Below are 20,271 nucleotides of genomic sequence, written 5' to 3' on the forward strand. Positions count from 1 at the left end.
CTCCGGGATCCCTTGGAAGTATTACTCACCTGTAAATATCACCTGTGTGCTATTAATGCCCCATAATAAAACTGCCCATCTCCTTGGCTCCCTTTCCTATCCACCCCACTCTGCCCCGACAGAAACGCTTCCCTTTGACTGGCATTAGCCACATGACACTGGATTCCCCATTGCAGCAAAGTCACCCAGATGTCTAGCTTCCCTGTCTTGTCATGCCTCTCTCCCCTCCAGCCCATTACTCCCGCTAGTGTACCCAATATATTGCACCTGCTCATTTCCAGTTTGCTCCATCTTGTTCCCTCCTAGTGGGGTTAGAAGAATGACACGGATCCCTGTTTACCAACTTCTTTTCACAAATGTTTATTGAGGCAGGGAGATACATTTGCAAAGAGTCAGAGGTCTGGAAGCCTCCCAGAAGCAAATCATTTTGTGGTGCAGCTGCAAAGCTGCATGACAGTTTTCCATGCTGAAGATATTTAACTTGCAGTCAGTAGGGTTCAGAGTTAACAGTCATCATTCACCAGTTAACTGCATCATGGAGCTATTAATCTAGGCTCTCAGCAGATGTAGGTAGGCATGAGCCAGGAAGACACTTTAATCCCAGAGTCAGGGGGAATTTGCCTTTTTCAATGTGACCCTAATGCAATACCATCTCCCTGAGTCTGCTGACAGCCAGAATCAATAGCCCAGTGGAATGTTCTCCTGGGTGTTAACTGGTTTCAGAGTATTAGCCGTGTTATGGGTGTTAACTGTGAATCTTACCAATGGCAAGTGATATATCAGCATCACTGCTGATCATATGCGCAGGGAACATCCAGCTGGATGGTGTGTGGGGTGCGTGCATTCATGGTGAAATAATTAACACAAGAGCTGCTGGGTAATTCTGGAAAGCAACAAAAACAACAGTTAGGGAACAGCCCCCTAATGAATCCTTCCCCTGGGAGCCCAGCCTATCCGCTGTGTGTTTAGAACTGTGTCGATCCCTGGAGTATCTTCGGGTTTCTGCAGAGGGTTAATCCCTGATGCCACAATAGCACGGGGGCTGACCTTTGTTCCTGATGATCTCTTGGATGGATAGATATGTTGGGTGGTGGGTTGGTTGCACTGTCTGCACACATTGGTTGTCTGGTGGGTTGGTTGCTTGGATGTACTTCATACATTGATTGGCTGGTTGGTTGCAATGGTGACACATATTGGTTGGTTCGATGGATTGGTGGATATGTTGTCAGGGTGTTTGGTTGTTCTAGGTGCAGATACTGGTTAATTCATGGATGGATTGATGGATGAAAATGTTGGATTACTGGACATTGGTTGGTTTCACAGATATGTTGGAAGCTCTGGATACATTGTTTGGTTACTGATTGGATGAATGCACTACCTGATATTGTTTGCTGGGGTGTTGTACTGGACACATACATTGGTTGGTTGGAGAGAGAGCTTGGATGCACTGCATAAATTCATTAGTTGGATGGTTGGAGAGATAGGTTTGATGCACTGCATACATTGGTTGGTTTGTTGGTTGGTTGGATGTACTGGATATACACATTGGATGGATAAATGGAAGGATGGGATGCTTTGGTTGGTTGGACACACTGAATATATACATAGTATATAGTGGATATAGACATGGGTAGGTTAGTTATTTGGATAGTTTGAATGCACTGGATATATTGGTTGCATGGAAACATTAGAGGCACCGGATACATACATTGGTTGCTTGGATATGCTGGAAGCTCTGGGTACAATGGTGAGTGGATTGATTGGCTGGATAGAGATGTTGCATGTAGTGGATACATACATTAGTTGATTAGATGGATAGCTTGGATGAACTTGATACATTCCTTGGTTAATTGGTTTGATGGACACATTGGATGCACTGGATACAGACGCTGGTTGGTTTGTTGGCTAATGGGTTGGAGAGATTCCATGATGTATTGAATAGATATATTGGTTGCACGGATGGATGGATGGATAGCTTGGATGCACTGGATACAGACATTGGTTGGAGACAGTCAATGGATACACTGGTTCGATGGATCAGGACTAGGCAGGTAGTGGTGGGATATTTTTCCAGAGGGATCTGTGAGGGTGACCGGTCCATGGAAGTGGGGAGGCTGTTATGGACTTAGGAGACACCAATTACCGAGCAGGAGTAACAGCATGAAGCCCAGTAGCGTCAGCGGAGCAGGAGCTAGGAAACGTTTTGCGGGACAGGGAGCACAGTTCTCCAACACACACCCGTGCCCCTCTCCAATTCCCTGCCCAGGGCGCTCACCAGAAGGGCTCCTTCCCTTTGGCTATGCTGTGCTGGGGGGGCTGGGGAATATACTCAGAACATCTCTGGCCCCGAAGGTTGGGCCCACAGGGCAGACTGTAGTGGAAGCTGAGGTGGCCACGTTTCAGGTAGCACTCCCTGTGATAGGGCCCCCCAGACTTCAGTGGGATGTTGCAGACCCCGAGCAAGTCATCATCCCAGCCATTGTCTTCGTCCCAGACCTCGACACGGAGCTGGCTGGCGTCAGTGACACGGACAGAGCCAAAGTCCATGTGACTGTTCCAGACAGGGCTTTTTCGGTTCCAGATGGTGACAGTCCGCCTCTCTCTCCTGTCAAAGAAGATCTTGACGTAGGCATCCGTAGCTGTGAGAGTGTCACCCCGCAGATCACTGGCCCGCTCCACAGTCACCGTCAGTCTTGCCAGGCCCCGCTCCCGTGAACAGCACATGGTGTTGGTGGAGCTGTCCCCGGGGCAGACGCAGGAGCAGGGATCGAGGGCGCTCCGCCGGGTCCCCGCTGGGCAGCTCTTGGTGCAATCCACCCGCAGGGCCCTCTCACGGATGTACTCGCTCACTGCCTGCCCCAGCGCCTCCCGCTTGGGGTCGTCCTGCCCCAACAAGGTGTGGATCGGCCTCAAGGAGTAGGTGAGCAGGCCAGGGAGGGACTTCAAGGTTTTTACCCAGCCTGAGAAGACCCCAACGTAATTGTTGGAGAAGAACAGGTCGCCGGTGTTTTGCCCTCCTTCCTCCTCCGCATAGCGCTCCCGGTACGTCTTGCGGAAGCTCTGTTGGAATTTCACTCTCTTATTCTCCTTGCAGCTGCTGAAGCTGGACTGGTCTGAGCCCACCCCAGTATTCACGGCCACCTTGATGCTCAGACAGTCCTTAATCTCATTGACGGTCAGCCCATCCAGTGCCGCCTGGCAGACCTGCACGGCAGTCACGTCCCGCACCCGGCCCCCCCAGCGACGCCTGGGTCATATAGTGGGTGCCGTAGGTGTGAATCAGATGATGGTACTCCAGCTGGGAGGCCTTGTTGTACAGGCTAGGAAGGTTCTTCACCGCCAGGACAAAATGACCAGTGAGTGGAGGTTTTCTGCTGATCCCGAACCTGCCCCAGGGATCCAAGGAATTTATGAGAGAGTTAGAAAATCCCCAATAGCCAGCCCGGCCCAGATCAGAGCTGCAACCCTAGAGGAGAAAGGCCCCTGTTCCATTCCTCCACCCATCACAGCACAGCTTCCAAACCTGCGACCAGATCACAGCTGGCACCCCTAGCGGGCAAAAGACCTTCTCCCATTCCCCCAACCCCTGGAACAGACAGTCCCCCCCACCCTGGGGCCAGATCAGACCTGGGCCCAACAGAGGGGAAAAGCTGTGTCCTATTCCCAACCACTTTGAGCCAGCCAGTCCCTTGCCCTGGGGCCGGATCTCAGCCAGCACCCCTGTGGCTCAGGTGTGACCCTAACAGCACCCCAATGCCAGAGGACAAGGGCTCCCTGGTTTCTGGTAGTGAGTCTCAGCTGGCCTGACCAGTTCAGTGTACCCCACCTCACTCATGTCATCACCTGAATCTAAAAGGGGCCACGTAAGCTATCGACAGCAAGCTAATGCCGTGCTGCTCATTGCTATCATTTTGAGGCTTCTCTATGGAGGACACATCCAAACATGCATACGGGTGGGAAATTCTGTTATCAGAGTGCGTCTGCCAGGCAGGGCGATAGGTACTCCACCCTCGACAAAGGACTGTGGTTCTGTCCCTGAAAGGCATCTCCAAGGCGCAGTAAGAGACAAGGGGACTGCAAATGAGGGTCAACAGGACCATTAAGTCGGCAGGGGGAGGAGAGTACAGGAAACAGATCGATTTGCATTTTAGCAACCCCAAGCAGGGGAAGAAACCAGTAAGAACTTTCCTTGGCCAGCTGACTCCACGTCACCTTCCTCACAGCTTGGGTGGACTTTACTATGGCGGGGTGACTGTAAGGAGAATCCATTGCAAAGGTTCTCTGGGCTATCAAGGGAAGGGCTGAGGACCCCAAATGATCTTTCACTTAAGAAGAGAAAGGACCCAAACACAATGGACTCGGTGGGAGATCTCGACCAGAGGGGTGGTCAACCATCTCACTGGAAGGTAGATTGATAAGGAAACTGCCTTGCACAAAGGTTGTGCCTTGTTTTGTTATATCTTAGCCATCAGAAAGCGCTTTTCACTTTGCTTGTAATCACTCTTGTCCTTATCCCTTGCGCTTGACCTCACTCACCCTCCTCTCTCCCTTACTTCAGAAACTTGCTAACCCCACCCTGTGCTGTGTTTGATGTAAAGTGCATGTGAACTCCAGTTAGCCCGGCAAGCTGCTGAGTGTTGTATCTTTAAAGGAACAAAGGAACCTTAAATCTCTCAGAATGGGCCACAAGAGGGATGGAGATTGCAAAGCACACGGTTTGGGGGACACTTGGGATGGGAAGCGTGTTGGGGTCATCGACCAGCGTGTGGCTGGGGGTAACACACAGGCTGCTGGTCTCAGAGCTGATTCACACACAGATACTCACTGCTGGCTCGTGGGGCATCCAGAGAAGGGACTCAGAGAGGCAGAGCCTCTTGCAACATTTAGGGCTACAGGTCAGGCAGTGACACAATCCCTCACTGGCCTGGATCGCACCCCAGAATGAGACAGCTCCTAACAAGGGAAAGGCCCTGGATGGCTGGTGGTACTACTGTGCAGCTGTTTCCCAGCTGCCCCACCCGAGAGGTGGCTGCATCTCAGCACTGGCTGAGCCACGCTGGTGTGACATCACTGTACATGTGTTACTCATTTGCCCCTCCCCACAGCTAGCTGCATCTCAGTACCAGGCGAGCCATCCCCAGATTGGGAGGTGTCCAAGCTGGTCCTTACCCATAATATTGGCAGGAAACCTCATGCCTTATGAAGGCATATTTGTCCTTCCGCGACTTCTGCGTGACGAATTCGGCCAGTTTGGAACGTGAGCCGGCCAGCCCCATCTTGATATTAACCATGGGCACCATGGACACTTTCAGCCCCACCTTCCAGTCGTTCTGCACCACGGACGCAGCGGACTCCATCATGCCCATGGCCGACTGCTGCACCGAGCTGCTGAGCTTTCGTTGGCACGAGACGCGGACCCTCCAGTCCACCGCGGCCAGTGGCAGCCTCTGCCACTGGCCTCCCTGCAGCGGGTTCCAGCACAGGGTGCAGGTGCCATTCGGGCCGCGCCACTGGCTGGTGTCCAGCACGTGGGCCCCCGTCCTGCCCAGTGTGGTCACGTCAATCCCCTCCCCCACCAGGCTGTGCCCGGGCACGAAGGTTGCATTCGTGCATGCAGCAGCCGTGCCCGTCTGGCATTCGGGGGAGACCACGGGGAGGAGGAATAGGAGGAGGAACATGAAGACACTAGGTTTGGGCATGGCTGGTGTGTTGGGGCGTCAGCCTCAGAAACCCCTACAGGGAGAGACATATAGAGATCCTGAATAAATCATAATTCAGCAGCAGGCAGTTCCACAGGTTAACTTACTTATATGGAGAGAGAGAGACAGAGACAGAGGCATTCAATTACCACTGTCTTTTTGTCAACCACTGGGGCCCCCTAGTGGACATTGAAAGTGGTGTATTTTGTTACATTTAGCCACCGATTGAGGGTCATTTTCTAGGGTTTCATCAGCCCAATCAGACCCACATCAGACTCATAGGCCCATCTAGACTGGTATCCTGAACCCTCCCTACCACCCTGGATCAGACCCAAGGGCCCATCTAGCCCAGTCTGCAATCTCTAACAGAGGCCAATTCCCCCTGCCCATCGTTAGAGGTGGGTTCAGACTTTGAAGCATAAGACATATCCCTTTTAAACAAATTTATTTAAACCCCTTAGGATTATAATTCTGGTTTTCCCAATGTCCAAAGAAAGTCCTGTTTGGAATCCTGTTAAACTCTTGGCCCTATTCGTCTCCTGTGCCAATGCTTTCCACAGGCTATGAGGCAATTTCAGGACAATATTTTCAACGCATATTTAGTGCAATGGGGTCCTGATCCATGACTGGGGTTCCCAGGTGCATCCATAATTCAGATAATAAATAATCATAATTTCTTTCCAGGCAGGTAACTTGCTGTGTGGATTTTTCTATCTGTTGGCTACTCTGTCTCACTACTGAGAACGCAGAAGAGAGCTTACAGGAAGGTTCGCCTGGCACGTAAGGAGCGGAAATGGTACAATTACTCCTGGGTTCTATTCTCAGCTCTGCAACAGACCCCATATGACGTTGGACAAACCTTTTAATCTCTTTGGGCCTCACTTTCCACATCTGTAAAATGGGGAGAATAATCCTGCCTTTGTTGGGTCAGAGCTTCGAGACAGGGACTTTCTCTCCCTGTGTGTCTGGACACAGCCAGTCATAACGGTGCCTTGATCTCAGTCAGCTGGGTCTGTGCAGCGCCCGGCACAAGGGGGGGCCCTGATCTCCCTTTAGGCTTCTAATGCTAGCATAATAAACATAAACATTATAAAAAGAAAAGGAGGACTTGTGGCACCTTAGAGACTAACCAATTTATTAGAGCATAAGCTTTCGTGAGCTACAGCTCACTTCCTCAGATGCATATCGTGGAAACTGCAGCAGGCTTTATATATACACAGAGAATATGAAACAATACCTATTCCCACCCCACTGTCCTGCTGGTAATAGCTTATCTAAAGTGATTTCCAGCACAAATCCAGGTTTTCTCACCCTCCACCCCCCCCACACAAATTCACTCTCCTGCTGGTGATAGCCCATCCAAAGTGACAACTCTTTACATAATGTGCATGACAATCAAGCTGGGCTATTTCCTGCACAAATCCAGGTTCTCACATCCCCCCCACCCCCATACACACACAAACTCACTCTCCTGCTGGTAATAGCTCATCCAAACTGACCACTCTTCAAGTTAAAATCCAAGTTAAACCAGAACATCTGGGGGGGGGGGGGGTAGGAAAAAACAAGAGGAAACAGGCTACCTTGCATAATGACTTAGCCACTCCAAGTCTCTATTTAAGCCTAAATTAATAGTATCCAATTTGCAAATGAATTCCATATGCCAGATATATATATATAATATATATGCCATCATGTGCCAGCAATGCCCCTCTGCCATGTACATTGGTCAAACTGGACAGTCTCTACGTAAAAGAATAAATGGACACAAATCAGATGTCAAGAATTATAACATTCATAAACCAGTCGGAGAACACTTCAATCTCTCTGGTCACGCAATCACAGACATGAAGGTCGCTATCTTAAAACAAAAAAACTTCAAATCCAGACTCCAGCGAGAAACTGCTGAATTGGAATTCATTTGCAAATTGGATACTATTAATTTAGGCTTAAATAGAGACTTGGAGTGGCTAAGTCATTATGCAAGGTAGCCTGTTTCCTCTTGTTTTTTCCTACCCCCCCCCCCCAGATGTTCTGGTTTAACTTGGATTTTAACTTGAAGAGTGGTCAGTTTGGATGAGCTATTACCAGCAGGAGAGTGAGTTTGTGTGTGTATGGGGGTGGGGGGGATGTGAGAACCTGGATTTGTGCAGGAAATAGCCCAGCTTGATTGTCATGCACATTGTGTAAAGAGTTGTCACTTTGGATGGGCTATCACCAGCAGGAGAGTGAATTTGTGTGGGGGGGGTGGAGGGTGAGAAAACCTGGATTTGTGCTGGAAATCACTTTAGATAAGCTATTACCAGCAGGACAGTGGGGTGGGAATAGGTATTGTTTCATATTCTCTGTGTATATATAAAGCCTGCTGCAGTTTCCACGATATGCATCTGAGGAAGTGAGCTGTAGCTCACGAAAGCTTATGCTCTAATAAATTGGTTAGTCTCTAAGGTGCCACAAGTCCTCCTTTTCTTTTTGCGAATACAGACTAACACGGCTGTTACTCTGAAACCTGTCATAAACATTATAGTGAGACAAGGCGGGTGAGGAAATATCCTTTATTGCACCAACGTCTGTGGGTGAGAGAGACCAGCCTTCAGCTCTCCAAGGTTCTTTGTGTCTCAGGAAGAAGAGCTCGGTGCAGCCCAACAGCTTGTCTCTCTCACCAAGAGAAGCTGGTCCAATAAATGATATTTCCTCACCCGCCTTGTCTCTCTATTACAGCAGGACCAACCTGGCGACAACACCACTGCACTAAACAGATCTGGCTATTCTCGGTTTCGATGTCATTTTTCAATGTCGCAGCCAATCAGTTCCCAAATGTCAGCGACTGTTCTAGGCGTCGCCGGGCAGAGCCCTGCACATTTTGGGGGGTAGTCAGGAACCCAGGAGAAGGAAATGGGGGATGCCCAGAGCCCCTGGCATCGGTTAGCAGAGCCAGCAGCATCAGCTAAATCTGGAATCATAGAATATCAGGGTTGGAAGGGACCTCAAGAGGTCATCTAGTCCATCCCCCTGCTCAAAGCAGGACCAGTCCCCAATGTTTGGCCCAGATCTCTAAATGGCCCCCTCAAGAACTGAACTCACAACCCTGGGTTTAGCAGGCCAATGCTCAAACCACTGATCTATCCCTGCCCCCCAGAAATTAACCTGTCCCAACAATGCCCAGTTTAATCTTGCTCAGCCTCCCAGTGGGGTGTAACCTGTCGACACCCTGAATAACTGATCTGCCAGCCAATCACAAAAGAAATGAGAATGGGGGAAATGGGAATGGATGCCCTGAGCTCGAGGGGGATGGGAGGAGGCACCCAGGCAGCTCGTGGCGGGGCAGAAGGATGCGAGGATCCCAGGGAGGAGGTGCTTTGAGCTCAGACAGGAGAAGCAATGACATGTGCAACCCTCTGGGTAATTTACCTTCCCCAGCAGAAGACACTGGCATCTGGGGATCCTGGGGTCCCGTCCAGGCTCAGGAGGGCAGAGTGCTCTCATGGGCACAGAACCTTCTGCCCATTTGCCTCAAACTGGACCCCTTCTCCTCCATCCTCTCCAACCAGTGCCAGTCCCGTCTCTTCCTCCCCCCGGCGCCTCATCCCAGTCTCCTTGTCCAGCCATCCCCAGCCTTCCCACCGCCTGCCAGGTCTCCATCCCAACTTCCCTGCCCAACCAGCCTCACTCACCCCTCCTCCAACTCTCAGTCACAGCATCGCTGCCCTCCTGGTCTCTCCCAACTCCTTGCCCAAATCTGCACCTTCCAGCTCCCCCCCTTGGTCTAGTTTTTATCCGCTCTGTGTTGGAATCAGACACTTCCTCCTCTGCACCGCCTGGGTGCCAGGCCTGGAGGGTCGCTAAGACCCCAGAAGCAGCAGGCTCCCTGCTCGCTGTTCTGCTGCCTGTTGGATATAGATCTTCAGGCCTGTCGGTAAAGGCCTATACTCTAAGAATTTAGGTGTATTCTTATCGCCTGGCTAGTTCTAGAGGTATAAAAGAAAGAATCAAAATCACTGTCTGCTGGTGTAAGGGCCTTCTCCTACTGTGACTGTCTGACGCCCTGTTCTTAGGCTCAGGCCTTTGGCTAAGCAAGAGAAGCAGCCATAAGCTGGGAAGCGACCGGTCACGTCCTCACATCCCAAACTAGTCACACTGAAAGAAGGTGCTATTGGGCTGTTAGGAATACAATCCTGTCCTGATAGTGCCTATCGCCTCCAGAGAAAGGGAAGTGCCTTGAAGATGTAAAAGGCAACTTAGTTTGATAGCATCCTGTCTGGCAAGAACTCACTTATCAATAGCTAGGATGTGAAATCCTCACTTCTGTATTGTTTTGTCATTATAGTTCCCACTTTGCTATTGTTTGTCTGTATAATCTCTGTCTGGTTCTGTGATTGTTCCTGTCTGCTGTATAATTGATTTTGCTGGGTGTAAACTAATGAAGGTGGTGGGATATAATTGGTTACATAGTCATGTTACAATACATTAGGATTGGTTAGTTAAATTTCAGGAAAATGATTGGTTAAGGTATAGCTAAGCAGAACTCAAGTTTTACTATATAGTCTGCAGGTTTCAGAGTAGCAGCCGTGTTAGTCTGTATTCGCAAAAAGAAAAGGAGGACTTGTGGCACCTTAGAGACTAACCAATTTATTTGAGCATAAATTTTCGTGAGCTACAGCTCACTACATCGGATGCATAAAGGTGGAAAATGCAGTCTGCAGTCAATCAGGAAGTGAGTGGGTGGATGTGTGGGGTGTGTGGGTGGGGGAGACGGGAACAGGGAATGGGGGTAAGTAAAATGGAATCATGTTTTGCTAAAGGGGGAGATGGGAACAGGGAAGGGGAGTGGGGAAATTGGAATCATGTTTGGCTAAGGGCAGGAATGGGAACAGGGACACAGGTATAAGGCTCTGTGGTGTCAGAGCTAGGAAGGGGGACACTAAGGAAGGAAACTGGAATCATGCTTGCTGGAAGTTCACCCCAATAAACATCGAATTGTTTGCACCTTTGGACTTTGGGTATTGTTGCTCTCTGTTCATGCGAGAAGGACCAGGGAAGTAAGTGGGTGAAGGAATAAGCCCCCTAACACTGCCCGGCCCCAGTCCGGCCTGGAGGAGAAATTACAGGGAAAGTCCTGCTCTGACAGCAAAAGACGCCGGCCCGGTATGAAGAGCCAGGCCACTAGAGCAGTTAAAAAAGAGATGGCAAGAAATTTTTTAATGTGGGCAAAACACTGTATTTTTCCTTTGCCTCTCTCTTGGGAATGGATTAATTGTTTTGGCTGAAATTCTCCCAGAATATTCAGCTTGCGGTAGACACCGGCCAGCATGGAAAATTTCAGCTCAGATAGTTAAAGTCTGGTAAGGAAGAGTCAACCGAAAAGAGTGTCATATGATGGGAAGTCTGGGTTCGCTTTAATAACAGGCTAGGCTACCAACACCATCTGCAATGCCAAAATGGCTCACCTGGAGCTGAGATGCAGCCACCTCTGGGGAGGGGGAACTGGGGAACAGCTGCCTACCCAGACTGGGGGGCACAGATGAGGGCTGTGGTCTTTGAGAAGAAGATGGTTATCCAGGGAGCCCTGAGTAGCACAGTGGTCATCAGTGGGGTACGGTGCTGCCCCCCTAAATTCCCCAGCATGCCCTCTCCCCAGTGTCCGTCACTCCGGCCTGGATCTGCCCCTCTCAGCCCACCCCCCAAGTTGCCCTGCCCCCTAGAATACCGTCTCCAGTGGATCCAGCAAAGCGCAGGGCTCCTGTCTCGGGATCCAGCGCACGTTCACCAGTCAGAGGCCGAGCTGCCCAGATCTGCCTTCGCCTCCATGTCTCAGCCCCAATTTAACCAGCAAGGTGCCGCCCTCTAGATCAACATAGGAGCTAGCTGTCACCTGCCATTCCCCCATCGAGACAATGAGCCACTGAGAATCACTGGGCTGGCAGAAGTGGGGTACTCTGGGTGCTCTGGGTGGCTGAGAGATTGGTGCCATGATGGACTGAAGACACGTGGAGCAGGGTGAGGGCAGCTGGGCATTACAGGGTGCCATGGGGAACCACTGCCTCTGTCCTTCCCGCACTGACCCTATGGGCTCCCCTTACCTCTTTCCCCCCAGTCCCATTATGCCCTCTACTCCCATTCCCAGCATCCTTTGTACTTTCACAGAGTGGGGGCCAGAAGATTAGAGGATCTAGTCTGATGCCCTGTGAGCCCAGGCCAGGGAATTTTACCAGTTACATTTGTATTGAGCCCACCCCTTGGGTTAGACCAAATCATTCAGCCTTCAGTAGGCCAGGCTGTGCCAGGGGCAGGGAACAGGGCCCAGGTGCCAGCCATGCCCGGGGCCCTTGCCGTGGCAGGGAATGAGGTGAGATATGTCCCATTGATCCCAGGAGGTGCCAGCTGCAGAGGGAGGAGAAAAGCTCCCACAGTCCCTGCCAGTCTGCCCTGGGGGGAAATTCCTTCCTAGCCTCATATCTGGCAACCCTGCCCCACCAGCCAGGCAGCCAGAATGAGGGTTTTCTGGACCAGCTCAGAGCACTGAACCAGCCAGTGTCTAGTCTCCAGCTGTGGCTGACCTCAGGTGCTTCAGAGGAATCGGGGATGGGGTGGGGAATCCCAGATGCTGGTCAATTATGCATGTGGGGGGAAGGGATTCCTTCCTGACCCCTGCAGGTGACCAGCTGAAGCCCTGAAGCATGAGACTCGACTGTGGTCATTGTCTTAGTGCAGAGCTGTGTTATGAGCATGTAGCAATGCACAGGTCCTTTAGCCAGTCAGTCCCAGTCTCCTCACCAGCTCCCAGTCCCAGTCTCGCTGCCCAGCCAGCCCCAGCCTTTCCTCTCCAACCCCGATTCACAGTTTCTCTCCTGCCCCAATCTCTCCAGCCTCCTTGTCCCCATTTACTCCAGTCTTTTGGGGAAAGTTTGCCAAAGTTCCAGGCAACTGGAAACAGGGTCTTGTAACGTGAAGCTTTGGGCAACCTTAATAACAGGCAGTGCTTATAACAGATATCTGCTTATAATGTCGTGACAGCTTACCTGGCACTGAGATGCAGCTACCTCTGGGATGAGACAGCTGTGAAGTAGCTGCTCAGTGATGCCGCCCGGGGATGGCTCACCTGGCTCCGAGATGCAGCCACCTCTGGGGTTGGGCAGCTTGGAACAGCCACACAGCACTGTTGTGGGATGCAGAGGAGGGCCAGTGTGCTGTAAACTTTGGGGAGAGGATGGTTAACCAAGGAGCCCTGGGTAGCAAGGTCCTTAGCAGTGGGGTACCTTCCCTGGGACCCCAACCCCTGCTCCCCACCCCTCGTTCCAGCCAGCTTCTCCCTGCAGGAGCTTTCAGCCCACCTGCCCCCATAGCTCCTCTGCCCTTTGATTACCTGACTCCAGTGGGTCCAGCAAAGAGCAGGGTTCCTGCCTCAGGACCCAGTGCGTGTTCACGAGCTAGAGGCTGAGCAGCCCAGAGCTGCCTTCGTCCCCCCTCATCTGCCAGCTACCGCCCTGCTAGACCCAGCATCTGGCAGCCTGCTGGGAAGCTGGGGTGAGGCTTTTTCACCCGCCACTTCCTGTTAGAGACAATGGGCCATTGAGCAACACTGGGCCTGGCAGGAGAGAATCTGGTTTGATGAGGGGGAGGGTGGGCATGCGGGGTAGGTGCTGTTGGGGAGGATGGTGCCAGCTGGCTGAGGTTCAAGTAGCAGACCTGGTACCAGCCCTGCCCAGAGCGCAGCAGCTCGTTGCAGGTCCCCAGCGGGTCGCTGTCATATTTGTTGTTTTCGTCCCAGACCTGGAGGCGGAGCTGGCTGGTCTCCGCCACCCGCACGTGCCCCAGGTCCAGGTGGACGTCCCAGACCGGGTTGTCGGTGTTCCACACGGTTGCCGTCCGCACCTCCCGATCCTGGAAGGAGACCTTGACGTAGGCGTCTGTGCGGCTGGTGTAGTCGCCCCACAGGCCGCTGGCCCGCTCCACCGTCACCGTCAGCTTCCCCTGACCCCGCTCCCGCGAGCAGCACATGGTGTTGGTGGAGCCGTCCCCGGGGCAGACGCAGGAGCAGGAGTCATGGGCGCTGCGCTGGGTCCCCGGAGGGCAGCTGTGGGTGCAATTCCTCCACAGGGCCCTCTCGGCGATGTACTCACTCACCGCCCGCCTCAGCACCTCCCGCTTGGGGTTGTCCTGCCTCACCAAGGATGGGGCGCAGTGAGTAGGACACCAGGCCGGGGCTGGCTTTGAGGCTCTCCATCCAGGCCGAGAACACCTCGGCGTCCTGCCCCTCAGAGAACAGCAGGTTGGCGTGGCTGTGGCCGCCCGTCACCTCAGTGCGGCACTTGCTTTGGTCTCGTGGAAGCTCCCCTTGAAGTTCTTCTTCTTCTGCTACTCCTCACACTGGCTGAAGGCCGCCTGGGCCCTGCCCTTCCTGGCCCCGATGCTGACGGAGGCCTCCAGGCTGAGACAGTCCTTGACCTCATCAGCCTTCACCCCATCCAGCGCCGCCTTGCAGACCCGCATGGCCGTCACATGCCCCGCCCGGCCCCCCCAGCTGCAGCAAGCTGTGGGTGTAATCCTCCGGGACGTTCCTCAGGGCCTGGGTGAAATGGCTGCTGAGCGAAGGTTTGTGGGTAACTCGGAACCTGGGAGAGAGAAGCGGCCACCGTGTGACGTACCGTCGGACATTGGCGTCTTGTGAGGGTAGAGCTCAGTGTTCTAGATCCACAGACTCTAAGCCCAGAAGGGACCGTTGTGATCATCTAGTCTGACCTCCTGGATAACACGGGCCAGAGAAGTGCCCTGAATGAATCCCTGTTTGAACTACAGCTGGTCTCCTAGGAAAAAAATAACAAAAACCATTCCGGATTTCAAAATTGTCCATGATGGGAAATCCACCATGGCCCTTGGTGAACTGTGTCCTTATTTCCTGTCTGAACTTGGCTAGCTTCAATTTGCAGCCATCAGACCTTATTAGACCTTTGTCTGGTAGATTGCAGAAGCCATGATCAAAAGCTTATTACCAGTGTAGATTGAATAATTTATTCTGAAAATGTGAGGTCACAACAAACCTGCCTGCGCCTTTACGGGATTGAAGAGATACTCATAACTCTTATTATGCACTATCTTTGGAGAATATAATAACTTACAGGCATGCGATCTATTGCTGATTTCATCATGTGAAAGATTTCAGCTAGCTAAGGTAATTCCTAGGAGGAATTCTGTTTTCTGTCAAGGCGACAGGCCTCAGATGTGAGAGGAGATAACACTATTGGCCATAAATGTGTTTACACAAGTTCTGAAATGCAGCTGGTAACGTGTATGTCCTTTAATCTTCTGTACTATTTCCTTATATGCTATGATTTGAGAGGCACATATGTGTCCTTGGGATTGACGCTTTGTAGCATATGTGTGACAGAAGGCTTTAATTGCAAGGTGTCGAAGGTATCAGTGGGCAATTGTAAATCTACGAACCTTTTCATCAAAAGATAAACAGATCAGCAAGATTGTCTTATGAAAGATGCCAATGTGTTATCAAGAGCTAAGAATGAGGTCATAAAAGCTGTAATTCCTATTTCAATATTATTAGCTTACTTCCTTTTAGATACTTTCCAAAGTCTTTATTCTTTCAATTTGAAGGCAAACACTTATGGCTGGAAAATAGGTTACAGAAGAGCGATTACTTCTTTCTAACTTATCTTCCTCTTACTAGTGAAATCCTTGCTATTCCTTAAAGGGTTGCATTTTCTGGGTAATGATTTTAACAGGTTATTGGAATGCGGTTGTCACTGAAGATAGGAGCGCCACTTTCTGTTGAACTCCAGGACGACATGCCACATCTGCCCTCAAACGTTTCACCGTCAGATCTTTTGGGAGCTGACAGATGCCGACTTTGCCATATTGCTGGAACTTGTGAGCATTTGGCTGCTTTCGTCTGGGCCACCGAAGAGGCTTTGTCTGCAGATGGTGTGGGGCATTATGGGTAGGCATCCCGGTATCCCCTATTCCATCATCTGGTGCAATACCTCATGGGACATTTTTGCAGTGCATTGTGGGTTACTAGGTAATTATGGGAGCTCAAGATGAATTCCGTTCCCTCCATACTGGTATTCCCGGGGAGAAGGCATGATAAATAGAGAGAACTAGTGGAATATAAATAGAATTTATTATTTTTGATTATTTGTGTTGTTGTATCATCTAGGAATTCTAGCCATGGGCCAGGACCCTAGACTGCCAGGTGCTGTACCGATGCAGAATAATGTAAGCAGGGTCGGAATGAGCTTTCCGTTGACATCTAGGGATGAGCCATGTAATAGGCCTTCAGGAGCTGACCTTGTTTGCATGAACACACCCAGTCCTGCCTAGGTGAGCAGCGTGGTGGGGCTGCTTTGCCTAAATGATCACTTTTGGCTGGTGTTGGATTGCAAATCACTTTGTTATTGGGGGCAAGGGTAATAAAGGGATGTTATCCTTGTTGTGTGAATCAAGGGCAGCAGAGCTGTGCTTGGCCTGCCCTGAGTGAGAGGTTCGCCCTCATCTGAATTGCACTCACTAGGGAGGGGACAGGGGTGCCAAGAGATGAGGGTAGCTGGGGACATGTTCTTGTGCCTGGTGGTGTCCATTTGACCTACCTCTCTTTATTGTGTATTAACAGAGGTGATTAAGACTCAATTGGGAGTCTTTTGTTTGCAGACCAATAGAGCTCAAATCACTGATAACCGGCTCTAGACTTCCCCACTAACAGGTGAAATCACTGAGAGCTGTGTGGGGGGAGGGATAGCTCAGTGGTTTGAGCATTGGCCTGCTAAACCCAGAGTTGCGAGTTCAATCCTTGAGGGGGCCATTTAGGGATCTGAGGCAAAAATGGGGGATGGGTCCTGCTTCGAGCAGGGGGTTGGACTAGATACCTCCTGAGGTCCCTTCTAGCCCTGAGAGTCTATGAAGTGGGGGACCTCAAGACATCCCAGAATATGTAGAGCAGCTGGTGAAGCAGCGAGTGGAGTGACTGGCAGGGTGACTGATGCCAGAGCGAGCCCCCGAACAGCAGAGCGAGCAAGGTGCCTTCCCCTCCCACCAGGGTGGGAGGTGAACTCTCACAGATGCGCCTCTGAACTCTGGGTCTTCACTGACCGTGATCAACAACTGTGAATGGGTACGGAGAAGGGAGGGACACACTAAATGAACTTTTGGTTGTTGGACTCAAGAACCTGAGGAAAAAGCCACTGCTCAACGCACACTGGGGTGGGTCTTTTGATCATGGTGTGCTTATGAATCCTGCCTGCAGAGTTTTCCTAACTTAATGTCGGGTGACTTCCCTCCTCTTATTCAAAGTTTCTTTTCTACACTCACCAGACTCTGTGCTTGCGAGTGGGGAAGTATTATCTGTAAGAGGCCCCCAGGAGTGGGAATTTTCCCAGGTTACTGGCTGGGGGCTTGAGCCAGTTCTGTGTTATATTGTTGAAAAGGAACTCCTAGACATTGAACCTGGCACTTATTAATGCCACTCCACCTGGCAGATGGGTTACAATAAAAAGACACTGTTTCCTTAAAGATCTTCCAATCTAAGGGCTGGTCTACACTAAAGCTATAAATCGACCTAAATTATGCCCACCTCCGTCCCACCCCCTGCTCCTCCTCTCACCTGAGGCCCCGCCCCTTGGCCATGACAGAAGCCGGAGCTGGGCTCCGGTAAGAGACACGGCAGCCACCCAGGGAGATGGGTCACTGTGGGGAGCCCAAGGGTGACAGAACCTTTGTAAAAGTATGGGTGGAGAAGGACAATGTGGCAGAGGAATCCCCCCATCACCTCTGGGCCCCACTGCTTCCCTCCCCCATTGCCCCAGCTCCCTTCCGTGGCCTCACACTGCAGGCCCACCACACGCCTTGCCTCTTGACCACAGAACCCCCATCCCACCCCGCTACAATGCCTACCCATAAGGCCAGCCCTGTGTTCACCTTATTTCCAAACTCCACTGCCTTCATGGATTGGCATGAGGATACACATGCTACAATTAAAACTCCCACGCTCAGAGTGAAGTAAGATCTAAACACAGGCTACAAGCATTGAGACGTACACTCCTCCTCTAGTGGCTAAAATTCGTGGTTTCAGTATATTAGGATGCACCCAACAGGGCCACAATGACAGGATTCATATTAGAGAGACAAGGTGGGTGAGACAATATCTTTTATTGGACCAACATCTGTTGGTGAGAGAGAGAAGCTTTTGAGCTCCCAGACCTGAAGAAGAGTTCTGCTTTGTAGAATGTAGAATGTAGATGTTGCATGTAGTGGATACATACATTAGTATGTACATTAGGGTCACATACATTAGGGTCACAGTGCCAGAATGCATGCTTGCAGTATAGTGGGCATGCACTCAATCCCTGAGTATAAGGGTTCATCTCAAAGGCGCTGACTCTGTGGGTGCTTCAGGGCCAGAGCACCCATGGAAAAAAATGGTGGGTGTGGTGGGTTGTCACCCCGGTGTGCAGTCTAAGAGCTGTCCACGTTCCAAGTCCTTTGTCTTTCAGAGCTTCTCACAGGTGTTGAGTTGTGGGGGAGTGAAGACAAATCATGATGTCACTCTCCACCTTATAGTCTGCTCATATGGTGGGAACCCTTTGTTCCAAGCTAAGTTCCCAGCCCAGTTTCTGGAAAAATACAGGTGCCAAAATGGAGTTCAGTGTCATGTGGTCTGGTCACATGCCCTTGCTGAGTCCTAGCAGCCATTACTTACAGGCTGGCTGAAACATTTACAGGAAGGCTAAGCTCTTCCACGGGCCATCTAGCCTGGTATCCAGTCTTACACAGTGGACAACACTGGAATAACCTGCCCTCCTAGGGCCACTTTCCTCCTGACTCTCATTAATCAGAGGGAAGTTTAAGCCCTGGAGCATGACATTTACACCCCTTCCAAACATATTTGTTTTAAACCCTTATGAGTATAATGCTGGCTCTTCCATCCTCCATGTGAAGATCCAGTTCCAAATCCTGACTCACACCCTGTGTCAATGAGTTCCACAGGTTACCTGGGTATTTAGAGATAGTATTTCCTTTGAGTATTTAATGTTATCAGGTTGTGTGTGGGGGGAGGAGAGACTGAGAGTCAGGACTCCTGGATTCTATCCTCAGCTCTGGGAGAGGAGTGGGGTCTAGATCAGGAGTTGACAAACTTTGTTCCATGAGGCCCACCTGTGCAGCTGCAATAGGCACTGCAAGCCCACTATTAACACACGTCTGTCAGGGAGAGGGAAACCGAGGGGCATTCGCAGCCCCTCGCCTTAGCAGGTGTCACCTGGCAGCCCTGTCACAGTCACCCATCCAGCACCTTGGCGCGCTTCTCAGGCACCCCCTTCCCAGGAATGAGGGAAGTGCTTGGGGGCCGCCCGTGTTGGGCAGAGGCAGGTGCTTAGGCTGGGCCTGGCCATTACCTTGATGGTCCTGATCACCCACTGCTGAGCCCTGGTCCCTGAGAAGGGACTGTGGGGCTGGTACCCCAGGGGTTCCAACAGCCATTGATCGTGGGCTGCGGTGGCTCGGAGTGGGAGCGGCTGCAAACCCTCAAGCCTTCTCCAGCCACTCTGGGAGCCACCATTTTAGGGACTGGCCCCTTCTCCTCACCCTCCACCCACCGCACGGCAGCTCCGCTTCAGCCTCTGCCACCCGCGGGGGGTGCTGGGCTCCTCTGGCCCTGGGAAGGGGCCATCGCCGGCTACCACTCCACCAATGTACGCAGTTTGTGGGGGCAACGTCCTCCCGTCCCCCTTCCAGCACCGCCCATGGCGGAACACCCAGCACTATGTCATGGCCCACCGTTAGGGAATGGCCCACAGTTTGGGAACCCCTGCTGTATAGGGTCCTGTAGATGGGAAAGGCCTCCTATCCCCTCCGGGATCCCTTGGAAGTATTACTCACCTGTAAATATCACCTGTGTGCTATTAATGCCCCATAATAAAACTGCCCATCTCCTTGGCTCCCTTTCCTATCCACCCCACTCTGCCCTGACAGAAACGCTTCCCTTTGACTGGCATTAGCCACATGACACTGGATTCCCCATTGCAGCAAAGTCACCCAGATGTCTAGCTTCCCTGTCTTGTCATGCCTCTCTCCCCTCCAGCCCATTACTCCCGCTAGTGTACCCAATATATTGCACCTGCTCATTTCCAGTTTGCTCCATCTTGTTCCCTCCTAGTGGGGTTAGAAGAATGACACGGATCCCTGTTTACCAACTTCCTTTCACAAATGTTTATTGAGGCAGGGAGATACATTTGCAAAGAGTCAGAGGTCTGGAAGCCTCCCAGAAGCAAATCATTTTGTGGTGGAGCTGCAAAGCTGCATGACAGTTTTCCATGCTGAAGATATTTAACTTGCAGTCAGTAGGGTTCAGAGTTAACAGTCATCATTCACCAGTTAACTGCATCATGGAGCTATTAATCTAGGCTCTCAGCAGATGTAGGTAGGCATGAGCCAGGAAGACACTTTAATCCCAGAGTCAGGGGGAATTTGCCTTTTTCAATGTGACCCTAATGCAGTACCATCTCCCTGAGTCTGCTGACAGCCAGAATCAATAGCCCAGTGGAATGTTCTCCTGGGTGTTAACTGGTTTCAG

The 20,271-nt window shown here is 51.3% G+C and overlaps 2 pseudogenes; both read right to left on the reverse strand.

Moving 5' to 3' along the window:
- Positions 1 to 2,271: 2,271 nt before the first annotated feature.
- On the reverse strand, positions 2,272 to 5,699 carry LOC144930634 (perforin-1-like; annotated as a pseudogene).
- Positions 5,700 to 13,172: 7,473 nt separating this feature from the next.
- On the reverse strand, positions 13,173 to 17,327 carry LOC144930599 (perforin-1 pseudogene; annotated as a pseudogene).
- Positions 17,328 to 20,271: the final 2,944 nt, after the last annotated feature.

Source organism: Lepidochelys kempii, chromosome 6, assembly GCF_965140285.1.
Source record: "Lepidochelys kempii isolate rLepKem1 chromosome 6, rLepKem1.hap1, whole genome shotgun sequence".
NCBI classification, from domain to species: domain Eukaryota; kingdom Metazoa; phylum Chordata; order Testudines; family Cheloniidae; genus Lepidochelys; species Lepidochelys kempii.